Source organism: Lolium perenne, chromosome 2, assembly GCF_019359855.2.
Source record: "Lolium perenne isolate Kyuss_39 chromosome 2, Kyuss_2.0, whole genome shotgun sequence".
Lineage (NCBI taxonomy): Eukaryota > Viridiplantae > Streptophyta > Magnoliopsida > Poales > Poaceae > Lolium > Lolium perenne.
In genome coordinates, this window is record NC_067245.2 from 140692773 (window position 1) to 140708821 (window position 16049).

Consider the following 16049-nt stretch of genomic DNA (forward strand, 5'->3'; position numbering starts at 1 on the left):
TTACGGAGAAACATGCAGACGGTATATTTAATGTGTATGAACTACTTTTAATCCTACAAGTTGGTATGCCTGATTACACATCAAATGCATTTTCACAAAAACGCCTACAAGATCATATTGACATGCCCATTATTGCTCCTACAAATTGGCAAGTGTGTCGTTAAAAAATTTAAATCATAAAGAAGACTTACAATAACACTTTCTCATGAAGTTCTCCTATCACATTATGTTTGTTCTTCTCGGCATGCCTCGAATCAAGCCCGCTGCAGTCATCTCTTTGTCTGGTTGCATGTTGTTTGCATGATCTACTTTCTGCATTTTTGTACAATCATATAGAAATCAAATAACGTGGTTAAAATGGAGGATGGAAATATAACATGCACATGGAGTTCTACACAATTTACGAGTAACATATGTAGCATTACAGACCAGCGGGGCATTACTTTTTGCCAGAGATTCCCAACCAAGTGACGAGATCCTGTACGGCTTAGTAAACGTTGTTTCAAGCGGTTAGCCTGGTTCCTTTTAGACAACGTCTGCAAAAGGAGACTAGTGAGACACTGGCGCAAAATAATTATTCGGAATTTAATCTGGTTTCATGGTCCTCATAAGCCATACCACATTCTTTGGATCAGACCAGTGCTTGACAAGATCTCCCCACTGCTCGTCAGTCATACAGGGTGCAGGAGACTTTGTTTGAACATTCGCAGTAATCTGGCCAGTGAAGTATGTCGCCTTAAGCTTATAGAAGTGCTGGCGCAACAATTCTTTGAATATGGAAGCGATGACAAACTTTACATCCTCATTATCGTCAATATTCAAACCTTAACTGCTCACAACGGTTGAATGATTGGTGAGTTATATAGCATAGAAACAACAGTAAGCTACAAGAAATGGGACAGATCAATGTGGAATAATTTATCATTACCAGGAGAAGCATGACTTACATGTAAATTATGCACTAAACTCTCGAACTGTGAAGGGGTGTCAACGTGCTGCTTCCACAATGGGAAGGTAGGAAGTTCATTCATGATAAAATAGCCAATATGTGATACAAGATATGAAGATTCATGCGGATGAAGTGGCCTTCTGCCACCTATGTAAGCCCCAAGAGTAGGAAAAACCTAGAGCGCGCAGGTAAGAGGGGTTTATGTGCATGAGGTCACTACAAAGGACCGTGAGGTCGCCTCGCATTCCCAAGCATATGGGTAGGCCAAGCAACAGCTCGACACGCCCATGCACACAACACCCACCTCAAAGGCTCACGATAGGCTTTCCAAGCCTGAGTGCTTCACCTTCCTGTGCACGTCACACATACACACACTGTGCACAGGATACGAGGGTAGAATACAGCTTGAATATCACAACATGACTATGTATGACACAAAAGATGGAAATAAAGTTCATATATATAGCAACGCTCTAATGAGCAAGATCCAAATGACACTCAGAGGACACATGTCCCAACATTACATCATACATAAGATAGCCAAATAGTCTGGGTACAGACAAGATCCAAATTGGACTAAGAGTCCTGAAGATAATCAAGCGGTGTTTCCATAACCAACAAGCCACAGGCTGCTGCCTTAGGAACGATCCTGCTACGCAACGAAGTCATCGTCCGTGAACTCGACAAAGTAGCCACCTGCGTACTGCTCATCATCTGTCGTACCTGTTTGTCGAAAAGCGGGTTCCGGAAAAAGAGGGAGAAAAACGAGGGTAAGTACCAATGGCACGTACTTGCGAGACAAGACCAGCTATGCTTGCTGGTGGGCGGTGTAAACTTCGCCCGGCTATATGTGCAGTTTAGCGGTAGCAAGGCACTAACCAATAGAGACACGCTACAACTTCCGTCTAATAGAGAAGGTGAGAGAGCGCATATTCTAGCAGTTATATACTCTGCAAACAACAACCCAGCCAGTGCGATCCCCCTTAGCCAAGAGGCACTAACAAGGCACTCACACAGTTGACAATTTTATATCCATTCCATTATAATAGGGCTAACTTACTACGCAAGTAATTAGCAAGTTATTAGCGACAACTTTAGGTGTAAGTTGTTCTATGATCGAGTTAAACAGCTCCAAGTCGTCCATAACCGCGGACACGGCTTATCGATAAGATTTACCCTGCAGGGGTGCACCAATGTTACCATACACGCATGCTCGAACCCGCATAGCAAGTGCGGAGTCTCACAACAAGACCGTTCCCAGATCAACAAGAATGCCTAGGGGGGGCACCCGACTAAGCTACCCGAAACGAAGTTCGGCCGTACTCCGATGCGGACTCAGGGTTTGCGACGGCGGCTAGGCCTGCGAACCACACGCTTTCGGTAAACGTCCCGCCGGGTACAGTACAGAAATAAACACCCGAAGGCAACAGGAAGTAAACACCCGAAGGCAACAGTAAGTAAACACCCGAAGGCAACAGTAAGTAAAGCATGGCATACATGGCATACATGGCATAGGCAAATAAAACCAAGGTTGTGGACCCCTTTTCAACAGACTTGAGAAATGGTAATGGGTGATGGGGGGTCCCGATAAAACCTCCCACGAGTGGTTAGCGCGCTCAGTCTTAGAAACAGATAACAAGAACTCGGGTCCTAGGGGACACAAGCGAGAAAAAAATCCGATGCTTTCGCAAAGGGGCTCACCGATACCTCTGCATATTATATCCCTTAGCAATTTTAGCAAAAGTTATCATCATAATTTTGAAAAGGTGGTACATGTGTCAACATCCCAACAAGATATCCCGAACATTTCGAGATATCAACAGAAAACCCTAAACTCGCCTACGACTCGCAAAGCTGGCAAACAACAAACAAAAGGTAGGGCGAGGAGGTGTATCTCGGACATATAGGTAACAGGTGGATAGGACACGTGACACAACAGAATCGCAACATAAGGATAGCAATAGATCAAAAGATCATGTAAATGTAAAATAGGTGAAGGGGTGGGCTCGCCTGTCAGATCAGAGGTAGAAGCACCGACACGATCCTCCAGAGGGAACTCGTGCTCCTGCTCGTACTGCTCTGCGTCGGCGTCTACTCGAGAAGAACCAAAAAGCACATACAAGTAAAGTAATAGAACAAATCAATACAAGTAAAAGCAATGCGCAATATGATGCATGATGGCATGGCAAGATGATTTGTGCAAGGCAAAATTAAGTGGGGTGCTCATAATTCACATGAATTGATAAACACCCTCACATATAGTTTTTGTTCATGTTGCATATTTAATTTGGACAATTCAGATATGATGCCAATGATGCATGAGAATGCAAGATTTGAAATTCTCTCACTTTTCTGATGAAAATGGATATATAATTTGCACAATTTGGATTTGTAGAATTGAAGATATGAATTATGCCATATTACTAAAATTAATTCGGATTTTAATTATGTCCAAATTTTAATTATCCAAAACCCAAAACAAAGTTCATAGTTGGATAGATCATGAAAAGCTGATCAATTTGGATATAAACTTTGCCCAAATTGGATTTGTGAAAAAGCATTTGTAAAAGTTTTAAAAACCATCTGTGAGCAAAAAGCTTGATCTGGCGGGAGATAATTGACCCACGCGACACGTCAGATGCACCGCGTGGCAACCAAAAAGTTTGGGTTAATCGCGCGCGCCAAGGTTTGAACCCAGGCCGGCACGGATGTGAGACGTGGGAGTTGCCAGTGTGCTACTGTGCTGATCTTGACAGGTTCCAGGGTACAGTTAAGGTAACGCGTCGCGCGCGGTTAACTGAAACATATGACACTTGGAACTGAAGAAAGACACCTGCAGACGTTTTCGAGCACGGCTTTTAAAGCAGCGAGAAACAAGAATCTGGGCAGACAATTTAGGAACTATCGACGAGCTGAGTAAGCTGGTTGTGCTGAGATTCATCTGGAGGTGGTTTGAGTCGTAGGGATGCAATGAGTCACCGCCGGTGAGCTTTGGAAAACGTGACAACGTCACAGACGAGGAACAGTAAAAACAGAAACCCTTTTCTGGACCGAAGTTTGATTGAAGATGGCGGCAAAACCACGCATCATCTTGGAGAAACTCCAACAGCAAAAGTGTTGATCTATGTCTCAGCTTTACAACGGTATATGGTGCTAGCGCTGAGATGAAGCGGTTCGCCGGATAGATCGCCGGAAAGACGGCACCGTGAACAGATCTTAAAACTGCAAACAAAAACGAACTGCTTCTGGGCTCGATTTCGGTTGAAGATGACGTCGCGAATTCTTGATGAAATCGAGTGATTCCAAAACGAAAAACGTAGCCTCCAGTGCCGTGCTTCGAATGGTTCAAGTGGCTCGAAGAGGGGAAGCTTGTATCCTCGGAAAGATCGCCGTGAAGTTGATACCGTGATAGACAAAACTAAAACCTTTTCTCGTTTTCGATTTGATCTCGATCAGATCCTCTCACGTTTTATGTTTGAAGCATGCAGGGGTAGGAAGAAGGGTGCGTTGCTCACCCAGGGTCGTCGATGATGACTAGGAAGCGGCGGAGGGCTCGCCGACGACGAAGAAGAAGGGGATGCCGGGGTGTAGACGAGGCAGATGAGGTCGAGGACGAGCAGATCTTGGCGTCTTCGAATCCGTGAAGAAGACAAGGACGTAGAGGGAACCGTGGTGGTTCGATTTCAGAGCTCAGGTGGGGTAGATGGCGGCCACGGCGACGACAGCGAGGTTTAGACGGTGGTGTTGTTCTCAGCAGGTTTTTTTCACCGGGAGTAGAAGGAGAGGTGGCGGCGGCTTGGAGAGGGAGGAAGATGGTCTAGGGTTTGGAGGACTGCTGGTGCTGCTTATAAAAGAGGGAGGAGGACCAGAGGATGAAGTAGGTTGGCGACGTGGAGCTCAGGAGCACGCCATTGCCAGATACGTGCTCCTCTGTCGACGTGGAAAGGTTGGCGACGATGGGGACCTCACACCTCTTCGGGAAAGGTGGGTTGGGCTAGCTTGGTGGGCTGCTGAGGTGTTGGGTTAGATGGGTTAGGCTGGGCCTGCGGCTGGGTGTAGAAAGGATAGGGTGTAGTTAGGGTTTAGCTAGATTTTCCTTTTTCTCTCTTCTCTTTTCAAATCCGTTTTTATCTTGTTTTTCAAAACTCAAACCGTTTTGGAATTGAACAGCAGATGTTGTTTGAGAAAAAAAAGAGAGGAAAGAGTATGAGGAGATTCAACCATATCACATATGATGGTAAGAGAAAATTAAAAGAAGGGTTGCACATAGGGTTTGAAAAGAAGAGGTGGTTTGAGGTGACACCAAATTATAGAAAAATTTGGCATGACCTATGTGTATAAGGTTAAAGAGGAAGAAAGATGGAGTATGCCTTTCTTGGAACATCACAAGAGGAGGGGATGAACCAAGAAGAAGAAGGAGGGAACAACAAGCAACAAAGAAAAACCAAAGGCAAATGCAATTTAGTAAAACCAAAGGTGGTGATATGCATGAATGCAACATGATGGCATGAACAAAAATGCAAGAAAAGGTAAAAGGGATCTAGGTATTACTCTTGGGATGTTACAACCTACAATAGATGTGATGCGAAATCTTGAACCCATTCCGGAAATCTTAGCTGCATGTTTTCTTCCTACCGTTGGCCCCCTCGTTTTTATTGATCGTGGTGAACCTACCAAGTTAAGCATTACATTAAGCTATCATGGTATATAGATACATAAGGGAGCATTAAACTACAAGTCTTTAAAAAAGTATTACCTTTTTTTGGCGTGGGTCTCATCATCGGGAGAGGAGTTGTCTTTCGCAGGACTAAGGGTCGGAGGGAGATCATCACCAGTTTGCTGGTGTTGTGGCAGCACTGTTTGGACATTTGAGGCTGTATCATCTGGGACTAGCATCATGTGTCCTTGGCCATTATTACCTACCACCACTCCTGATGGTGCCAATTGTTGGCTCGAATTTGCTGTGGAAACTAGTTCTATTGGCAATTGTTGCTGAGAAACAGTATTGGCAACTGGTGGTTGTGGAATGTGTGGGCTGGTACATGTTGGGGCTACTTCTGTCTGATTCGATGGTTTGTGGTTTTTACGAGACCTTTTACTGTTATCATTCTCGGCCTGGTCGCCACCTCGTGTTAGTCTTTTGTTAGACCTTGTAATAGGAGGAGCAGCACGAGCATCAGGCTTAACCCTTTTTTTATTACGCACTGTCACCCATCCTCTGGTATCAGCCTGAGGTTCCTGTTGAGTGTTCTTCCTCCTGTTCGTTCTTGAAAAGTTCTTGCCCGAATCTGCAGATGCCTGTCACACATAAATGATATTTCAATGTACAATATTATATGATGATGATATGCAGATGGAATGGAAAAACAATAAGGCAACATATGCCAAAACATATATGATGGCATGGGTAACATATTTGGTAGGACTGGGATACAACAAATGGAAGTTGGGACAAATAATTCGATGATAGGACAGAGAAAACTCACCTTGTTGTGTTGCAGAGGATAGTCGACCAGGGCATCTTCGCTCGCCATCACAATCAGAAGGATCAAATTCTGAATCAGAGGAATGTTCCGTATCCTTTGTGATGGAGGTGGGTGGCATTTTTGCACTAGACCTTGTAGAAGGATGTAGTGTTAGGCCCACGAGGCTGCAACTCGGCTATTATGCAGGATAGTTTGCCTCCGTTGCTCTTCGTACTCATTCTCGAGTGGAAGACCTAACATGCATTGGCGAGAAATGCAGATGAGATTTATCATGGAACTGTGCATATAAGAACAAATTAATAGTAGCAGTGAGACTGCTCAAAAGGTGAAATGACAAACAAACTATGGCTCAAAAATAATTGATGTTCATATTGTCAAGCTTCATGCACTAGCCAACGCAACCGGAAGTCCGGACTGATGGAAAGGGAAAAGAAATTATGGCTCAAAAATAATTTATGTTGGGCAACAGAGGGCAGCAGCAACAAGTTTTAGGATAAGTATGAATGTCAAGCTTCATGTAGTAGCCAACGCAACCAAAAGTACGAACTGATGGAAAGGGCTAAGCAATCCACATATAGACTCAAACACATAAGTGTCATTTCATCCCAATGGTTAACCATATGGAATGGCGTGTGCTTAATATAATTGCCTAGGGTCTTCCAAGTTCCAACAGATCGGTCTATTGGATGAACTTGCTAGAGCATGCAATTCGAAATGGTATCAGACCTACAAGGTCCTGAGTTCAAATCCTAGCAAGTAGCAATGCAGTATTCAAAATAAATACTTGCAGCCTTCCTAAAAAAATATCTAATGATACATGCCTAAGGCTCGGTCTATTGAATGAGCGGTTTTATCACTTAGCAACACAAGTTGGGGATTTTTTATCACATAATACCAACATTTGGGGAAATTATTTCACATAACACATTATTTGTCATTAGTTGGCTTGACAAGAGCATCACCCTACAGCGTGACACCAATTTACAGTACGTGAGCATGTTTGCTACAAACAAATGAATTTTGGTGTGAAATTTTGTAGACACTCTGTGGAAATGAGAATATGAGTCACACTTGTTACATATGCTACACACAAAATGAATTACCATATGACACATATCCATTGAAATTATAACCACACAAGATATTGAGATTTGGGTAATATATTCTGTACCAGCATAAGGTTTTGATAATGTGTACCAATACAACTACCCTGGACATAAGATTTTTTTGAACCATATGGACATAAGATTTAATAACTAGTGTTGACAAACAGCTTTGTATTTAGCGTTTAACAGCAAATACCGCAAAATAAAGTCTGATTGTCTTTCACCTGCTGTCATCTTAAACTGACGGTGGCCTGAAGTCACTAATGGGCTATCAAACAGAGATCATGTATTCTGCGAAACAATTACCCCAAATGTTGGTGTTTTGTGATACAAATTTCTAGGGTTGTGGTTCTGTGATAAAATAAAATCCCGAACTTCTGTTGTTAAGTGATAAAACCTCATTGGATGAACTGGCTAGAGCATGCAATTCCACATGGCGCACACAGAGTTGCAAATTGAAATAAATACAGGCAGTTTAATACTATCAATAAATTGCTCTGCTAGCTTGACTGCTATCATAGCCTTTGTAAAACGTACTACCACCATCTCGAAGTTTTTACCAAAAATCATTATTAACATGCAAAATACAAATTTAATATCATTAAATAGATAACGAATATATTTTCGTACGGTATCTATGAAATATTATATTTCTTGATAGATTGTTCTGAAAGTTTGGTCAAACTTTACTTGGTTTGACTTTTATAAATAAGCCTTCAGGTTTGGGGTGGAGGTAGTATACTTCAAGGGTGTGTCTATGTCTCAGTCAACTGAGAATTTCTTAAGTCTCAGTCACTTCAGAAAAGTGCAACTGCAGTTCAAAAAAATGTGCAACTCGGATCAGTTGCACTTTTCTAGTAGAAAAGTGCAATTGCACTTTTTTGACAGAAAAGTGCAACTCAAGTGCATTTTCGTGAGTGACTGAGACTTTAGAAATTCTCAGTTGACTGAGACATAGCAAAACCGATACTTCAAACCCCAAAAAAGTACCGTACAAAAGTGATATTTGGAAAAGAAAAGCGTAACGAAAGCGGACATAAGCTCTGCCTCTCCATCAGCAGATGTAAGGTTACGATCAGCAGAGTTCCGAGATAAAAAAAAATACAGGCAGTTTAATACTATCAACAAATTGCTCTGCTAGCTTGACTGCTATCATAACCTTTGTAAAACGCATACTTCAAACCCCCAAAACATATCGCACAGAAGTGATTCTCGGAAAAGAAATGCATAGCGAAAGCGGACATAACCTCGATCTTCCTCTCGATCAGCAGATGTAAGGTTGAGATCTCATATAGCTACGTGGCAAACAACTATCTACACGGATCTAATATCAGCAAGAATGCATTGCAAGAAAGCAACGAAAACTAGTGTCAGAAATCAAATGCATATAACAAAAGCAGACATGTAAACTATTCATCAACCTTCGTCTGAGGCCAGGGAGGATTTACTCTTTGGTTGGGGGTGGTCGACTTTGGGGCCGCGTTTTTTGCCCATCTCGATCTCTGGTGAGGTGGACTACAGAGTCGGGGAAGCAGATCCAGAGCAGATATGGCGCGGTCAACATCGGCGTCGAGGAAGCTAATCCGGCTTGCTAGACAGCAAGGGAGGTCCGCCGGTAAAACGTGGTCGGTCACTACGGTGGCCGGTGAGGAGGCAGTGATGGTGAGGAGGGGCGGTGGGGCACGGCCGTCGTCGTGGGAGTGTGCCTGGTAGAAGCATGAGAAAGATGCGGTGTTCGAATTGTGCTCTACAGGGAAATATCCTCTGTTGACCGATGTTTTATAGGCCGACGGGCAAACCGCAGGTTTTGGGGTAGCTTGAAAATGGGACGCGCCAACAATTTCGGTGCGTGTTTTGCGGCAGAGATGAAAGTCACCCATAAGAAACTTTCCTCATGGAATACCTTTTGCTTGTTGGTTGGTCGTGTGGACAACATATATAGTGGGAGATGCCCATAGCTAGCTAGGCCATTCATATCAAACTCGAGTGATTATCACTAAGTTTACAATGAATATATTTCATGACACTTGCTATTGGCCGGATAGTAGAAAATATATTTCATGACTATCCCATATTAGTTAATTTATATTATTTCAATTGCTAAAATATTTTCATATTCTTTTGGAGTTCTAAAAAACACACTACACAATGACAATGGATATTACCACTACCTTCTAGGTCCCGGCCATCAGATTTAGGGCTCCTTTGATTCATAGGATTTGCATAGGAATTGTGTAGGATTTGTTTCCTATGGAAAAATTTCCTATACATATTGTTTGATTCATAGGAATATATCCTATAGGAAAAATTCCTATGGAAATCTTGTAGTGTAATTCCTATAGGGAAAAAACATTAGCTCATACCTCATGAAAAATTCCTTTGCTTCAATCAAACACACTTCATCTTCCTATGAGATTCAAATAGACATGCCATTCTAATCCTATGACTTTCCTATTCCTATGCTTTTTCTATCCTTTGAATCAAAGGAGCCCTTAGAGAAAAGTAGCTTAGCCAGAGATTTAGACCTTTGTGCAACAAATACATGAGTTGGTGATATGTGTAAAAGAACAGGTTAAGTGAGTGTTCTGTGCAACAATGACAACAATAAGTGGAGTTTCGTGCAAAGGATAAAAGGTGCAAAAGGGATCACACGGAAGGAGAAAGAGAAAGGAATTGAAGAGCAGTGCCTCACGGGGCTGCTGTTATTTATGGTGAAAAGAAATGCTTCACTTTTTTCGGTGAGTGATGTTGACTGGCACACAGGGTTTCAGTTCTGTAGACCTGCAGTGCAGGCTACGCGCCCGTCTGATATTCTTTTTTTTCAACGACAAATGGGAGAGAGAGAGAGTCTTGACGATGCGTCATTACTTGACAAAGAAGATTGCTGGGAGTTTGCCTACCTACCGCACGTGACTTGTCCTCACTGATGTGTGGGACCTACACGCATGGGAACCACACGTAAGTGACCGACCTACTTTATTCTATGGGTGCTCGTCAAGCTAATACATAGTCTGCAACATGAAACTCTATTCGCTTATAAAATCTGAGCTTTGAAATCCAATTTAATTTAAGTCTATTATTGGTCATATCAAGTATAAAATTACATTCTGAAACTTGTTCAACGCTTTCTCATAAATTATTATGGTAGTTTTTTAAAATCAAATGCTAATTGATTTGAGATAAAAACATATATTATTGCACAACAATGGGATATTAAAATATATATTTGTAAATAAAAATAAGAAGTCAATGTTGTGGTAAGTTAGGAGGTTCAAAAGGTAAACCAAATATAACGTTTTGTTCAATCTCATAGTTAATATTACCAAGTTTGATTCTCCCTGGACAACATTGTTTGTTATAGTGTTACCTAATTGGGCATGGTGGTGCATCTTGCCATTTCTAACACTGTTGATGACTAGACTTTTCAAGTTTTCAGTATAAAAAATCTTTTTTCATTTTCTAGATGATAAAATATGTTTATTTTGTGCATTGGGTAGATAATATATGGGTCAAAATGGCGCATCTACATTTTTAAAATAAATTAGGCCATATTTTAATGCCAGTTCCCAAATTTACGGTTTTTAGTGCTTTCTACCTAGTTTCGCACATTTAAATGACTTTATGCTGATTTATTGAAAGTAATTCAAATTTGAATTGTAGGTGTGTTATAACTTGGTCCTACAAGTCCCCACAAATCATTTTTAGATACATATTACTTACTATATATAGAAACCAGTGATAGTACTAAAATATTCAACCCCTTTGCAAGGATAATCATGTCAACCATTTTGACCAGGTTTTGAAATAAATAAATGAAAATGAAGAAAACCTCAAAAATGAAACCCTTCTGCATGGAGTGTGCTTGTATGTGTTAGTTGACAGGGAAAATAATAAACATGTGATAGGGTAGTGAAAAACAAAATGTCTTCAAAAAACGGACTATCGTGTATGAAGATTCCTGGTTTGCAAGCCAAATGATATAGTTATGGCCATATGTGTGGCATAGTTTGTTACAATGTGCCCAAATTGGGAATGGTGGTGCATCTTGCCATTCCCAACAATGTTGCTGACTAGACTTTTCAACTTTTCGATATATAAAACTCATTTTTCAATTTCTAGATGACAAAATAGGTTTATTTTGTGAATGGGGTACATAAGATACGGCTCAAAATGGCGCCTCTACATTTTTAGATAAATAAGGCCACATATTACTGAAAATTCCCAATTCTTTACATTTTTTGTGCTTTCTAGCTAGTTTCACACATTTAAATGACTTTATGCTAATTTATGGAAAATAATTCCAATTTGAAATGTAGGTGTGTTATAACTTTGTCCTATAAATCCCCAAAAATCATTTTTGGATACATATTACTTACTATATATAGAAACATGTGATAGGGTAGTAAAAACAAAATGTCTTCACAAGACGGACTGTCGTGTGTATGAAGATTCATGTGCTTTGGTTTTCATTTTTTGATTTTTTCTGAATGTTTATGCCCATTTGAATCTTGGTCAAATCCTAGGTTTGACCAAGATTTAAGCAAGTTTAAAACACATGAAAATGAAAAGGTAAGCTTGGATCCTTCTTAGTCATTCTAGAATGAAGCTTTTGGGGGTTCTTGAAATCTCAATGTTTGAAACCCAAAACCACTTTTCTTCATGGTTGACTTCATAAGACAGAGTTTAGGGTTAGGGGTAGATACATGATTTGTCGGGTTTGAATATGTCTAGACCTTGTTTATCAACTTGAATGCTTACTATATATATGACGTAAGAATACTATGTGCTTTGGTTTTTCTTTTCTTTTTTTGATTTTTTCTGAATTTTTATGATCATTTGAATCTTGTTGGTCAAATCCTAGGTTTGACCAAGAATTAAACAAACTTAAAACATGAAAATGAAAAGGTAATCCTGGATCCTTCCTAGTCACTCTAAAATTAAGCTTTTGGGAAGTTTTTGAAATTTCCATGTTTGAAACCCAAAACCACTTTCTCTTCATGCTTGACTTCATAAGACAGAGTTAAGGGTTATGGGTAGATACATGCTTTTTTCTATTTTGAATATGTCTAGACCTTGTTTATCAACTTGAATGCTTACTATATATGACATAAGAAGGCTATGTGCTTTGGTTTTTCATTTTTCTGGTTTTTTTTTTGAATTTTATGCCCATTTGAATCTTGGTCAAATACTAGCTAGCTAGGTTTGACCAAGATTTAAACAATTTTAAAACATGAAAATGAAAAGGCAAGCCTGATCTTTTCTAGTCACTCTAAAATGAAGCTTTTGGGAGGTTCTTGAAATTTCAATTTTTGAAACCAATACGACTTCTCTTTATGCTAGACTTCATAAGATTGCCCGAGTTTATGGTTAGGGGGTAGATACATGATTTGTGTGGTTTGAACACATGTCTAAACCTTGTTTATCAACTTGAATGCTTACTATATGACATAAGAAGACTATGTGCTTTTGTTTTTCATTCTTCTATTTTTTTTGAATTTTATGCCCATTTGAATCTTGGTCAAATCCTAGGTTTGACCAGCATTTAAACAAGTATAAAATATGAAAATGAAAAGGTAAGCCCGGATCCTTCTTAGTCACTCTAATATGTACCAGCTTTTGGGATGTTCTTGAAATTTTCATGTTTGAAACCCAAAACCACTTCTCTTCATGATTGACTTCATAATTAAGACAGAGTTTAAGGTTAGGGGTAGATATATACATGATTATCTGGTTTGAATATGTCTAGACCTTGTTTATCAACTTTAATGCTTACTATATATATGACATAAGAATGCTATGTGCTTTGGTTTATCATTCTTTTGGTTTTTTCCTGAATTTTTATGCCCATTTGAATCTTGGTCAAATCCTAGGTTGACAAAGATTTAAACAAGTTTAAAATATGAAAATGAAAAGGTAACCATGGATCCTTCTTAGTCACTCTAAAATGAATCTTTTGGGGGGGTTCTTGAAATATCAATGTTTAGTGTTAGGTTTAGATACATGATTTGTCAGGTTTGAATATGTCTACACCTTGTTTATCAACTTGAATTCTTACTTTATGACATAAGAAGGCTATGTGCTTTGGTTTTTCATTTTCTGATTTTTTTGAATGTTATGCCCATTTGAATCTTGGTCAACTACTAGCTAGGTTTGACCAAGATTTAAACAAGTTTAAAACATGAAAATGAAAAGGTAAGCCTCGATCCTTCTTAGTCACTCTAAAGTGAAGCTTTTGGGAGGTTTTTGAAATTTCCATGTTTGAAACCCAAAACCACTTCTCTTCATGCCTTACTTCACTCTAAAATGAAGCATTGGCATTTCATTTTTTTCATTTTTTCATTTTCATGCCCATTTGAATCTTGGTGAAATCCTAGGTTTGAGCAAGATTCAAACAAGTTTAACACGTGAAAACGAATAAGTCAGCATGGATCCTTCTTAGTCACACCAAAATGTACCAATTGATAGATGTGTTAACTTTGCTTCATGGAAAAATTAATGTCATATAAATGAGTTAACTTGGATTTCCTACCCTTGAATCCATAGGAAACTTTGTTCTAATGCACTATAATAATAACCTGAGTTTTTACACCAACAGGTCTGTCACTTACGTGTGGTGCCCATGCGTGAGGTCCCACACTTCAGTGAGCACAAGTCACGTGCAGTAGGTACGCAAACTCCCAGCCATCTTCTTTGTCAAGAGAAGACGCATCAGGATGCGTATTGGAAGTCTCTGGGTCCTTCAGGATCCTTCGGTTGTCCCTCTCACAAAAAAAAATCTCTCTCATTCTCGGCCTCGCTCGACTCGCTCGCTCGCACCTCCTGCTCACTGGCAAAACCTGCACAACAGTCAACATCATCACCCGAAAAAGGGGAGACACCATAATGCACTCCCTTCTTCTCTCCTTCTGAGTGATCCCTCTTCCTCCGAGTTTCACTCGACGGGCAAACACACATGTGCTGCATAGTAATAATAAAAAAGTAGAAAAATCGACCTACGAATCTATGATTAAATAGGTTAATCTAGGATTTTTCCCACTACTACAGATCAAGTTCAAAAATATCCAACTACTGGTTCAATTTTGGGCTACTAATGTGCGTTGGTTTTTTAATTTTTTCTGAATGTTTATGCCCATTTGAATCTTGGTCAAATCCTATGTTTGACCAAGATGTAAACAAGCATAAACATGAAAATGAAAAGGTAAGCTCGGATCCTTTTTAGTCACTCTAAAATTAAGCTTTTGGGATGTTTTTGAAATTTCCATGTTTGAAACCCAAAACCACTTATCTTCGTGCATGACTTCATAAGACATAGTTAAGGGTTAGGGAGTAGATACATGCTTTTCCTGTTTTGAATATGTCTAGACCTTGTTCATCAACTTGAGGGCTTACTATATATATATATATATGACATAAGAAGGCTATGTGCTTTAGTTTTTAATTTTTTTTTTGAATTTTTATGCCCATTTGAATCTTGGTCAAATCCTAGGTTTGACCAAGATTTAAACAAGATTAAAACATGAAAATGAAAAGGTAAGCCTGGATCCTTCTTAGTCACTCTAAAATGAAGCTTTGGGGGGGGGTCTAGAAATTGATACGGGGTTGCCCGATCTTCTCAGTAAGCGACGGTGGTGATGAACACACGATGGTAGCAGCGGATGGAATCGGTGATGATGAGGAGGATAACTTGTATGATGCCAACGAAGTCTCTCGATTGATTCCTGATGCCAATGCAACAGCTCTCAACCCTGCAAGATATTCGCAACTCCACACACTTGCGCACGTAGCCGCCGACCACGAAGCGGTAAATTGCAATCTTCTAATCCCCAATGGAACAGCAGATCACACACAAACTTTCAGTAGCATAAAACTCCAGATCGATGCGAATTGGAGAGTAGTATTCAATAGTTTTGCAGAGCAAACAACTAAGAACTAGGGTTTATCTTAAACGTGGTCTAAAGCAACTTTGGGGGCGTCCCAGGGACTTATATAGGCGTTCGGGACGACCTCAGGTCGAAAAAGTACGAAAATAACCGACCCAGAATAGATCTGGTCGAGACAGACTCGGACTCGGCCGGTCTGGGGGCCGGTCAACCGGGCCTGGGACCGGGTGGTCCGGTCCTAAACCGGGTCCCAGGACTGGCGGAAACCGGACGAAGGGTCCGTGTTCCCTGGACGTGGCCCGGATGGCACCGGTTCAAAATCCGGTTTGTGACCGGGTGGCCCGGCGCCACGGCCGGTCTGACCGGGCCTGGGACCGGCCTGAAGAACTCCTCCTCTCGCGCATGCCTCCCGCTCCTCCCTCGCGCGTCCATGGGATGTCTTCACGTCCGGCTCCATGTCCAGCTTCACGTCCAGCTTCTTGTCCAGCTGCTCCTCTTCTCCTCGTGCGATGCTTGGTTCCTCCTTATACCTGATCATACATAAGTAATACGACTTAGGTAGTATAAAGTTCTCGTCAATCAAAGTATCGTTTAGGAACAAGTTCACCTGTTGTTTAAGTAGCTTCGC

General features: G+C 40.7%; 1 long non-coding RNA gene across 1 annotated transcript in view; it reads right to left on the minus strand.

Moving 5' to 3' along the window:
• Positions 1 to 1391: 1391 nt before the first annotated feature.
• LOC139836067 (uncharacterized) overlaps positions 1392 to 16049 on the minus strand; it is a 244779-nt gene continuing 230121 nt past the window's right edge. The window contains exons 2-3 of the long non-coding RNA XR_011751973.1: positions 2960 to 3040; positions 1392 to 1672 (exon numbers count right to left, since the gene is read on the minus strand). This is a non-coding gene — a long non-coding RNA (uncharacterized lncRNA). The remainder of the gene's footprint in view (positions 1673 to 2959; positions 3041 to 16049) is intronic.